This window comes from Anser cygnoides, chromosome 2, assembly GCF_040182565.1.
Source record: "Anser cygnoides isolate HZ-2024a breed goose chromosome 2, Taihu_goose_T2T_genome, whole genome shotgun sequence".
NCBI lineage: Eukaryota > Metazoa > Chordata > Aves > Anseriformes > Anatidae > Anser > Anser cygnoides.
Genome location: NC_089874.1, coordinates 53,925,962 through 53,938,153, shown reverse-complemented (window position 1 = coordinate 53,938,153; position 12,192 = coordinate 53,925,962). Strand labels below are relative to the sequence as shown.

Sequence of the window (12,192 nt, the reverse complement as noted above, 5' to 3'; positions counted from 1 at the left end):
CCTAATGATCACTAAATATACCTTTAGTCTTTAATTTAAGTGCAAACTCTGACTAAGTGCATAGAATTAGCTGAAAATAGCAATACAGCTGGCCACCTTTGGCAGATCCGCAACCAATATGCTTCATCTTTCTGTAGCCACTTCCTTTGGACTGCACCACCTTCATTTAGCTGCCAAGTTGGAAAGAAGAGCAAATATTGTGCTTCTTTAGAGATTGAGAGGAATTAATTCTTTGTATTCTAAGATGAAAAGGCCTCCGTTAGAAAGTGCATAGGGTTTGAGTCCCTTAAATCTGTCCATCATTTGCTTGAGGAGCTCTCTAGGCTAAATTTACAGGGTATGACGCTGTACAAGATTTTCCCCAGGACAGTTGTACACTCAAATTTATTCTATGTTTCATTATATAGGCAGAAACAAAAAAATGAATCAACAACGTGCATTTTTTTTAATCCAACTGCTACAAGGAAGCAGGTCTCAGAGGAAGAAAAGTCCCAGCTTGCTATCAATTTTGCAAGTACTGATTCAACCCAAACAAAGCACACACCAAACACCAATATAGCTTTTCCTACAACCCCACTTCACTCGTTTTGACAATATTCTGTGTTCTTTGTCTCTGCTCACTCTCAGCACTTTCACAAGTGAAAAATCACGTACAAGGTATACAGCACAAATTAAGTAAACAGCCTCCTTCACCTACTACCAGCTCGTGATGCAAATGGCTCAAAAGCAAAACCTTCTCCAAAGGAATCTAAAACCTATTTTATGGCAGATCTGTCAGGTGATGCATGTTAAGTAGCCATCTCCTTCCACAAATACAAGGAGCAAGAGGCTGACATATTTTTCAAAACTTAATTAAAAGAAAACCACCACGGCTGACGGTCCGGCCCAGTCCAGCCTAGCGTGTCTCCAGACTGGTCGGATCCAGGAGCCCGTCGGTCACGGAGAAGAGGGGTTAAGTTAGCAGGGCTCAGGTATCGCTCCAGCTGCATCTCATCTGAGGAGCTGACACACGGACACGGCTCGCTGTAATCCGACAGAGCAGGGAACTGGGTTAGAGGGGCAGCTCCGGGGCTGGAAGGCTACGCAAGTTATTTCTGGCAGTTGTGCCCAGGGGAAATTAAAGATTCAGTCACACTTCCCTGCAAGACCCGGAAAGGACAAGCAGATCAAATGCTGCTTCAAATTCACAGGAAAAAATCCTCCTGCCTTTACATGACACAAAAGCGAGTAAACACGTTTTGCCAACCTACGACACGCCGTGCATCTCGCTGTATGGTAGGTGGTATTCTTCTTAAAGCTTCTCCTCTCTCAACTGCACAACCAGGCCAGAGTCTCCAGCTCTATTTGAAAATATTCGGGGTTGATATTCTATCCAAGACAGAGGCTTGCAGCTTAAGGCATAATCAGGACCAACCTTAACCCCATCTGGCTGCTCAAGGCAAAATGAAGTTCAGCACCCCTACCACAGGAAATCACAGATAACACAACATGTGCTCTTAAATCGTCTACTTAATGATATGTTAATTGATAACATACTCTCAACTACGTACATGTAATTTCTGGCTGGTTGTAGGAACAACACCAGTTCGATTCTGCCTAAGCAACTTGCCAGTCTGTCCAAAGACCAGTCCTAAGTCCAGCTACACCCTGCAGCCTCAAGATGTCCCAACAAAAAGAATCTCAAATTTACAACATTTTAAAACAGTATTTCCTGATTAATTGAACTTACGTAAAGACTTGGCTTTAGGAAGCCAGTTTTTCCATAATTATCGGAAGACAGAGGAGAGAGGAAAGAACACTACAATATTTTTCTACAGTGATAAAAAGGAAAATTGCTGTTTGCAGTTAAAGTATAGGAGAAACATTTTAGCATGCAAAACATACAGAAAGAAAAATGACTAAAGAAATTAAAACAATTTACTTCCTTCTCTGGTCCGATAAAGCAAATCTGAAAAAGGAAGTAGCATAAAAGGAAAGAAATTCAATTTGAAATTTGGTTTTAAAATAAAATAATAAATTAAAAAAACAATTCCTTGTCTTCCTTATTGCACAGCAATAAATTTTCAGGCCATAATCACACTCAGCCTCATTCCACGCACTATGCAACATTCCCTGAAACTGCTTCTGGCGCAGGCATGGGCTGACCATAAAGCCACATGTGACTTGTGCCACATAACACACAGGCATCTCTTTTAGGCTACACAGCATTTCTTGTACACTTTCCAGCAGGAGAACCTCTGCAGACTGAGAACCAGATTTTGTGTGCTGATCTTTGGGCCGCTACTTAAACCCGTTTTTTTTGCAGCTGTGAGGAACAAGGAGAAGGTAACTGGAAAAACAGACTTTAAGCTAAAAAGCTGGCCAACAGGAGAGGATTTATCATATTATACATCTCAAGAAAGTGCTTCACTCAAGCCTATTATACCTACCTACCTACCAAGAAAGAAACACAGCTGAGCAACAAGCCTATGCAAACATTTCCAGGTTCTAAAGAGATGGAGCCAGTCAAGCTTCCCCCTTGTGGTTTGCATGTCGTCATCAGAATTGCTTAATGTTTGTATAGCCTTATAGCTCAAATATGTTTTATATGTCTTTGGAGGACGAGTGCACATATTTATGAGTTACAGTGATTGCTTCTTCGTGAGCAGTGCACAGACATGTGCAAAACAGAGGTTCCCAAGACTGTAATCCTGTCTCCAACTAGAACACTTAAAGAGAAAGAGAGAGGCAGGAAACCAAACTAACATACAATAGTACTGACACGTTTTATTAGGAAGGAGCGTATATAAATTAAACAATACCACAACAGCACAGCCTCAACAAATCCTCTCTGCTATGGCTGATTCTTAGACAGCAACATTTTACAATGCTAAGGTAAATGATTTCATCACCTATATTTAATAAGTGTCCTTCACCTTAAAAGATCCCACAATTTTTTTTTTTGTTTGCACATACATCTCTTAGCTGCCCCATCCATTCTCGTTCTTCTCCTCTTTCCCCCTCCATCCCCCCCAAATTTTGTCACAGCGCTGTGTATACCAGTTAGCACATGGGACTGCAACTAAAGAATCCCATGAGGGGGAAATTTACTCCAGAGAGATCCATTAAAATTCAATTGCCAGTTTCCATCATATGAAACCTAGCCTTATGATTAGCTGAAATTTCAATGGATGCAAAGATCCAAGACCATGGGCATCTCTGGAATTTGTGTTTCTATTTCCTTTCTAGTTCAGGCCAGGTCAAGCCCATGCAACTTCTGTGGGTCTATGCTCACAAGGCCTACTACAAATGTTGTTTGGTTGTTTCTTACCCAGAGGTTGTATTTGTACCCGATTTATTTCCACAGGTCTTTTGGTTTCTCCCTGGAACTGAACAGGAAACTGCATTTGCTGTAACAACCACAATTTAACCTAAAAATCAAGCAGTCTCCCATTTACCTTCACGTTTGCCAGCCTCGAGGCACGTTTTCTCCTTTCGACTACACCTTCCTCTCAAACCTAACACCTCTGAACTAGACAAAGCAGCGCTGAGCAGCTTTAAGACCACACCAAAAGTCTCTCCTTCAGCCACCAGCTTAAAAGGACTGCAAAACAGCAGCATGCTTCCCGCTGGGCGATGTTCACGTCACGGCCACCACCGCAGCCACTGGCAGCGAGAACATCTCTCTGCAGACTGGGGAAGCCTTTGTACACAGCGAAGATGTTTCTCTCCCTCTGATCCCAAAAGAGACTAAATAAATAAGATGGTAACTTGCATCTACACGTGTTTCAAATTAAGATGCTAAAAATGGTCACTTCCCCATGTATTTCAGAAGCTGCCTATAAACAGCTCCTCTATTTATATAGTCCTAAAAGCAGTAGAGCGCCTTAGCTGTAAGAGCAGACAAACGCTGAACTCACACCCAGCAATCCAGAAGTAAAGCCAGATGTCAGATACCAAAGACTGAGACACATGGCAGCCCGCATGCTTCATACCACGTATTTTTATTAAAATTATTATTTTACCATGTTATTAGTAAGCTCCACATCTAAGTGCAAAATCTTGCCTGTGCAGATGCCCTTCTTCACCCTGGCATTGGGCACGAGATAAATTGCCCTATTGTCACCCGAGAGACTGATGGAACATCCAGCCTCACCTGCTCAGCCCCAAGGGCTTGAGAGGGATGCCAAGGAAGGGGGAAGCACACAGCCCAGCCCGCTCTGGAGCCAGAGACACCACTGCAGAGAAACTCACTTCTCAGCCTGGCCCCGCTGTAGTTTAATGCAAACAGATTTAGGGAAAAAGCTACATTACCACAGTTGCTTCTGAGCCAACATTTACTCTGGCAGGCTATCATCACAGCTATTGAAGTTTTTTTTCTCTCTCTCTCTTTATCCTACTGAAGTGTTATAAGAGGAGCAATAATACATTTATGTTCTCTTTATTCTTCCTTAGCACACAGTTCAAAATTCTATAAATGACACTGAAGTAAGTAGCAGAAGCGTTTGGCTGTACCGCTTTTATCCTTCGGGCACTCAACCTACCATCTGTAGGTGAAGGCAGGGACTAATCCTGCCCCTAGTTATCACCTACTGGTATTTTGGTTAAATACTGCTGCCTACAGAATGGAAAAAGATCCTTCCCAAAATATTTACATGAATCCAATACAAATAGGGGGCTTCAGAATCAGATCAGAAATGCTGTGAAATTAACACATTTTCGTATTAAGTCAGTATGCCAGCCACTGCAACTAGCCTAGAAGCGACAGGCAAGCTATGAAGGCTTTGGGAGTCCTGGGAGCTGCTGTAAAATAAATAACGGCAATGCACCATAATGCGTCAACTACAGGGATAAGGATTCCCCAAGCCTTGCCCAATAGTCTAGAGACGCATTTTTACACTGAAATTGTGAAAGCGAATTTCTGTGAAGGGGTAAGGGCAGAAGATGGGAGAAAAGAGGAAGAAGGAAAGATGCAGCGTATTATTTTGAAGAACGAAATGATGGTTTACCAGACTATTTTTTTTAGCAAGTCTGTTCACATAGTCCTGAACTAAGATTTACAACAAGGCATGCAGAATGGGTTACAACCTCTTCTCGTCAGATGTACATGATGGCCCTTTTATGGCCCCGCAAGCTGGCTGGGATCCCATACTCCCATAATGACACCAATATAGGATCGAAGGACACATCCAAGTACAACAGAAGATTAACAAGAACATGAGAGACACAAGGGTAGAAGCCAGCTAAAGTAACATGGGTGAAAGAAAAAAAAAGGGGGGGGGGATGGAAGAAACCTCACAGCAGCTGCTTTCCAAGTGAGCCTTCCCGATATTACCGCACAGGAGCTTTCCCACTGCACTCGGGCTGGTAGAATCCTTACAGTATACCCTCACCTGGGCCACGCACACGTATGTGTATCTGTACGCACCCACATACTCTATTAGTAACGCAGGTAAAGAGAAGCAGAGGATGAATGGAGAAGATGCCTCCTTTCCAGCACAGGAAATTCCAGATTCATGCTGCTCAACCACAGGACGCCGCGCAGTCATCTTGACCAACACGCAGCAATCGCACAAGTGGCTGATGAGTGATGTTAACCAAGAGCACTCAACTGCGTGCTGGCAAGCCAGTCAACAACAGCACCCACCACACGTTAAGACACCGGTCTGTGTGTAAATGAATCTCAGATTAAAACCAACGTGGAAATCACTGCTGAGGCGTGGAGTAAGTTCACTTTTTATCATGGTAAACGTGCTGTTTTCTAGTGTCCCAGGAGACGATGCCTCTACCTTTTCCAAATGTTTTCTCTCTGTAGTCAAAGTGAAGACTGATCTAAGAGCTGACAATCTCTTCCCCTTACTGTTGGGAGAGTCATAACAGAACCAGCCTCCACCCCACTGCACATCACTGTGAGAACAGTTTTGTAAAATCCTGCAACTTAGTGAAAGCCTGTCACGCAACACACGATATGGCTATCAGGTGGTTCAAACCCCTCTGTAAGCACTGCTATTCATACCAGGGATAAGTCTTGCCAATTCCTCCTGCAAAACTTTGCAGACTACGATTCTAAATCTTCCATGGAGCTACAACGTCTTGTGCAAGGCTCTCACTCTTTTCTTTCTCCATTACTGCAATATTCTTTCACTTCACATTGATGAATCCCCTCAGAATATTTCATAGAAATCGCATTTAACTACTGCTTTGGCTCAGCCACCTCCATCTTCGCATTTCTTGCCTGATTCCCTTTCCTCTGATGTTTCACACTTTACAGCCCTCCACATCCTACCTCCATCTTCCCTGTCACCTTTGCATGAGCAGTCCAGATGCTGAACCACACCTCTGATTAACCTACCACCTCTTTTTCAAGCCATACAAGAAGCACATCGGCACAATTACCTTTGTTTCTTTTTGGGGCTTTATCAAGTCTAGTCCTAAATTTTCTTCTCTACTAGAAAGAGGCCAAAGGCAGTACATCTTCTTGAGGTTCATTCAGACGCCAAACACAGCTTCGGCAGCAACGTAGAGTCCAGCTTTACCAGCTCTCTCCATGGCCCTTTGTATCAAAACGTTCAGGTACAGTAAGAGTAAAAATGATTTTTTCTGTAGCTCTGAGATGAAACTGATTTTCCTGCAACAACAATTCTAAAATTCAGGATTCTTCAGCGTTGAAATGAGCATTAATCAAAACCAAATCCTGCTCTTTTGCTTCTCCTCCATATCAGAAAATACTGTGTTAGCACATTTTTTAAAGTGGACATAAACTAATCAGGTGCAATGTTAAAATTAACCTAAAAGAGTATATTTTTCTTGATACAGATACAGCCTTACTTGTACCAAAGCAGTAGCTACGTCGATTTCTGCAGAAGGTGTATGTTGTACCACGTTAAGAATAAAACAGATAATAGAAATAAGCTTTGTCAACGTGTTAAGAGGCTTAATGCACACTGATGTAGTGAAGCGACATATTTCACCCAAGTTTAACTGTTGAGTAGCAGCACAGCGCTATTTTTACACAGGCACTCTTTTGACTAAGACTACTTTTTTGCTGAAATTGAGAGTCCCAGCTGTACCAGCTAATGAGGCGTACATGTGCAAAGCGCTGTTCTCAGTGCAATTAAACCGCTACAGAACCACAGGAAAAAAATTTTCAAATACAAAGTAAACGAAGGATACTTCAGAAAGCACAACGACAAAGCATTTTCCTGCCACTTACGAACACAATCAACAATGGGAAAAGCTTTTACGCCCAAGGAAAAAGGCTGTATTTAAGGCCAGTTTTGACATGAGCGCTGCTACTGAATTTGGAGCTGGGAACTCCAGTGCCCAGCTCCAGGGCAGCTGCCCTAAAAAAGGCTTTTTGGAGAACAGCAGCTAAAACGTGCTGCTGGGGCCTGGCCATCACACAAGCATGGCAATCCAAAAATAAAGGCATTTTCTCTGAAGCTTACAGATAAAGCATTCAGAAGAGAAAGTTTTCTTCTGTCCACATGTTGGAGCATATGTGGTTTTTGAATTGCTGAAAACATTTTTCCCCCACCATCAGATTACCTAAAAAAAAAAGGGGGGGGGTCTTAATTAAACTTGTGTCAGAGGTATCACCCTGAAAAAGTGGAACTTTAAGAGCCAATAAGTGAATAAAACTGGTATTCTGTATCACTTGTTTTTCCTCGGGGTTATTTACGCTCCCATAGTCCCACTTCCTCTGAAAACAAAAAAATAAAGAAAAAAATAGAAAAAAGAAAACAAAGTTTCTGTCCCCTTAGCTCTTGACTTCGCAGCCCCTGTTGCCCAATGCTCTAAAAGTGCATTTTGTTTCAAAACAACTTTCCTAGATTTTCAGAAGGGTGTTTCCCGTCTGCAGAATCCTCTCACTTGCAAAAGGAAAAATATTTCTCTTAATAGGATACTTGACTTCTGTCTGATCAAAAAGACAACTTCTTCACTAGACCCCATGACCTCATACCATAATGCACACAAGTGCATTAGCTGGTCTCCACGACCAGACAGAAAGCTGGACAGATAAAGGGGAAAACAAGGGAATTTCTATTCCCCTCAAATGTATTTGCCACAACTCCAAACGATGCTCAGCTTCTGATGAAGTTTTTCTGCATGAGCTCATCTTCATTGCATCTGGTTTTGGAAGAGGCTCATTTAAAAAAAAAAAATACAGATTTGTCTTTCAACAGACAAACTTTAGTTAGAATCTTTTTTTTTTTTCCCCTGCTCCAAACTGCTGACCTGGGACGGTTTTTCTTTGCTCACATGTGCGACAGACCGAGTGCTGACGAGACAGGCTCCCACACCTGTAGGAAGTGGGGAATTTAGGCTAAAAACTCTGCCTGACATCTAACTTCACACGGCGATACTACGGGGGGGAGGGGAGTTTCCTATAGCTGCATTAATTCAGACTAAAAATACCCATGCTGACATGCTGTCATGTGAGAATCTCTTTGATTCCAAGAGTTTATTCAGAGCCTTCGTGTTACTTTGAACTTTTTTGTTGTTTAATATGATCATCGCTCCATTTGTCATCATATGACAAGAGCAGACAATTACACAAGCTGAAGATATGTCTGCCAGTCATAGCATGCCATCTTGCTGCTGTCAAGCAAAGAGATGTGCCTCTACACACCTCTAGATTGAGTTCATTAAACCAGCCTGCAGGATATCCCTCAGTAATGACACAGATGAAAGACCAAATTAAAATTGCTTAATTCAGATATACAATCTCCAGCATTTTCCACCTTGCAGTCTAACTGGTTAAGCCGCATGTTTGAATAAGCCGTCCTCGCACAGAAGCGGCTCTAATTCTCCACTTCCATCACTTTTAATTAAAACATCTGAAAGATTTTCAGTTTGTTTTGTGCTTCCCTCAGTCCTGAACGCTAGCTGAGCTGTACAGCAGAAAAGCAGCCACCGTGGCCACGTACGAACATGCTTTCTGTCAACCAAACCACAGAAAGAAGCGCTCTCCTACGTTCAAATTACTAAGAAAGGGGTGAGCACACTGGTGATGGTGGGAATCAAGGAAAAAAAAAAAAGTGTATTGCCTCAGAGAGCATACATGGGTGTTTTCTGTGCTCAGTACCACCTCCCAAAGGCCAATTTGTCTCCAAAGCCTTGGTGCTTACCTAGTAACACCCAACAACCTCCACGCTGCTCATCCCAAATCCATCTTCCCAACAGAGCATTTTGAGATATTGTTTCTGTGTGCTTCTTTAAGATTTTTTTAGTAGCTTATCTTAGGAAGAAAATAGTGATTTCTTGCTACACAGTTGCTTCTCCCTTACACAAACAGGACAGAAGAAATAGTATGCTTAAAAAGCAAGTATGTATTAACACTGGGAGAAGTCCACAGGGAAGTAGCACCTACCTCAATTAGTAGATTGAGCCATGTTTTCAAACAAAGCCTAATTAAAATAAGCTCTTCTGAATCTCCATCAAGAGCCAATTCACCAACAAGGGGACAATTGCTTAACACAGCCTAGTATGATGAAATACATTCCAGACACTGCTGTAGCAAGCATCAGCATTAAAGCTGACAAGGGTAAAAGCATCGGTTTTTGAAGTACAAGTCTGAATTTAAAGCCAGAATCCCAATCTCCATTACTTTCTCATTAGCAGCTTAGCATATCAGAGCGGTGGAGAATATTAATAAATAGTAATAAAAATGCTTAATTACACCTAAAACATCGCTCCTACACTTTTCAGGACAGCTAAACCCAAGGCTTTATGTAACTACTAAAGCCTTGTCTTTACCAAGACTATTTGGCACAGCACCAGCAACCCAAAGGGCAACAGGAAACCACAAAGTTGATTTGGCTCAAAATTTGAGTTTTTCTGAAGCCCGGTTAGACAACAATACACGCTTTTAAAAAGAAATTACACTGTAGATAATTTGGTTTTGTTTGAAATAGATTCCCATGAACCAGCTCCAACTCAAGCTCACTCACAGCAGCGTGACATCGCTTCACATAAATTTGCCAGAGATGGTAACACCTCAACACCAACACGTGTAATTGCATTAGTATTTTCTATTTTTCTTCCTACTTTTCTACATAACCAAGATCTGACGATTATCCAAAAACAATCAGGAAAGACCGAGCCCAAGTAGCAGCTTATCCACCACACCACGGGTGCACCTGAAAAGGCAGCTTCATGGCTCAGCCTCACATGAACTAAAGGGCACTTTGAACTGTGCTGAATTTTTTTTTGCCCCAAAACCACAGAGGCCCCACGATGCCTTCAGACAGTTTACCTCCATCCACAGAATCAAAGCTAAATGACTGTAACAGGAGGAAGAACAGGGCCCTGATGTTAAGGAAAGGGAGAAACCTTTTGCTAAGGAGGTGAGGGTTTTTTGTTTGTTTTGCTTTTTCTTTTTTGCTGAAAAACATTCAGCCCATCTGCCATCGCTGTCAAGTCCACACAAAACGTCACGCTGCGGTTTCATCGACTGAGGTTTGAAACCCAAGTTTATAAACAGGAGGGATGGACCCAGCACGGAGAGCTCAGCTCCGCCAGCTCCCTGCACCACCTCCGTGGAATGGCAGAACGGTATCAGGCACTCCCAGGGACATAAACGGCAGCTCCTGTAAATGAGGTGCAGGAAGGGGATGGAGAGAGGGCATCAGCTGCCAGGCAGGGGTTTCCTTCCACTGCTGCACGAGGCCGCAGCCCTGTGAAGGAAGGCGAGCTGCCCCCGCCCCTGACTCGAGGACTCGGGAGCATCCTCTCTTCGCGGATTTCAACTGGGAACATGCTGCAGGCCAGCAGCTCGGCCAGCTAACGCTGATATCACCAGCCACGCGCCAAGCGAGACACCGTTTGCCCACCATAGGAATCCGCCCGCGTTACAGCAGCGGAGCTGAACTGAGAAAGACCACAGCTTTGCCTGGCCCATGTCAAGCAGCCAGAATAAATCTCGTAATCTAATTTGTGCACGGCTGTGCCTCAGCTACTCTAAACTCACGTTGTGCAACTCGCCCAGCACATGCCTGCTGAAACGCTGACAAGCAGCGAGCACGTTTGCAGCCAAACATGCCTCCCTACAAACCGAGCTCGGCCCCTCCAGTGACAGTGTCACCCCCCAACAAGGAAAGCAAAGACTGTGTGGACGTTTCCACATCACTATTTAACTTGCTTCATTTCCAAATGGAAGAGAGATAGGTCTCCAACACACAGCAAACAAATCCCCACCAGCCCATTTTTACATTCAATTTGCATAACAGATCACTGCAGCATTAGCAAAATTCCATGCTGCAAGCACATTTAATAAAATCGTAGCGACAACGGCTTAACCAGCGCATTAGTTAAAATTCCTGCAATGCCTATTATCAGTGAAGTTACACGATACGGGGAACGGTGGTGTGCCCTAATGAAACCTCGTGCACGCAGCCAACAGACTGCAACAAAGACGGAAAGATCACATGAATGCTCCGAGAGAAAAAACAATTCAAGAACCAAACAGCCTCCCCCCCCCCCCCCCAAAAAAAAAAAAAAGGAAAAAAAAAAGGCAGTCTGGCATCATGTAAGCAAAAGACCTACTCCATGTTACATTCCTGGTGCCTCAAGCAAAGGAAGGCAGCATTGGTGCAGAAACTGTGTGTTCAGCCCCACAGTGTAGGCATGCTTTGCATTCTTAAGAGGCACCCTCTGAAACCAATCATCGTTACTCTCTAATTGGCTGGAAGGAAGCTTGTTCAAGCCTTGACAGCCAAAAGAAATACTCTGACTTCTGGGGACCGTAGGAGACTGTTAGTGCAACTCATCCTGTTGACAGTTAAGAGGGGAAAAAATCTGCATTAAAGCTCTGCAATTATTTGATTGTGTTTGCTTATAATAATTAAAGTTCTAGCAGGGGGAAAAAAAAAAAGGAAAGAAAGAAAGAAAACAAGTCAGGAGGAGAACTGAATTACTCACAACAAAACCAGGTACAGCACACAGTAATTCAGCTACGCACATTTACACGATTCAAGCCAAACGCTGTTAAAAGACTGGACTAAACTGAATAGGATCCTGAAACCGTCTTACTCCTAAAATATTTTGCTCCAAGGCAAAATATGCACAAAGTATTTTAAAGCATTAAGACACTAATTCTGTAAACAATAATGCCTACAGCATGCGCACCGCACACTGGAATGGATTCCTCAACTTGGCCTCATCACTTATGCATCTGATGAAACAAACACTGACAGCTTTTTTGCATTTGTA

The 12,192-nt window shown here is 43.0% G+C and overlaps 1 protein-coding gene across 1 annotated transcript in view; it reads right to left on the bottom strand.

The window, feature by feature from the left end:
• Positions 1–12,192, bottom strand: part of JARID2 (jumonji and AT-rich interaction domain containing 2) — a 213,225-nt gene that overhangs the window by 184,019 nt on the left and 17,014 nt on the right. The gene's annotated exons all lie outside the window — the stretch shown is intronic.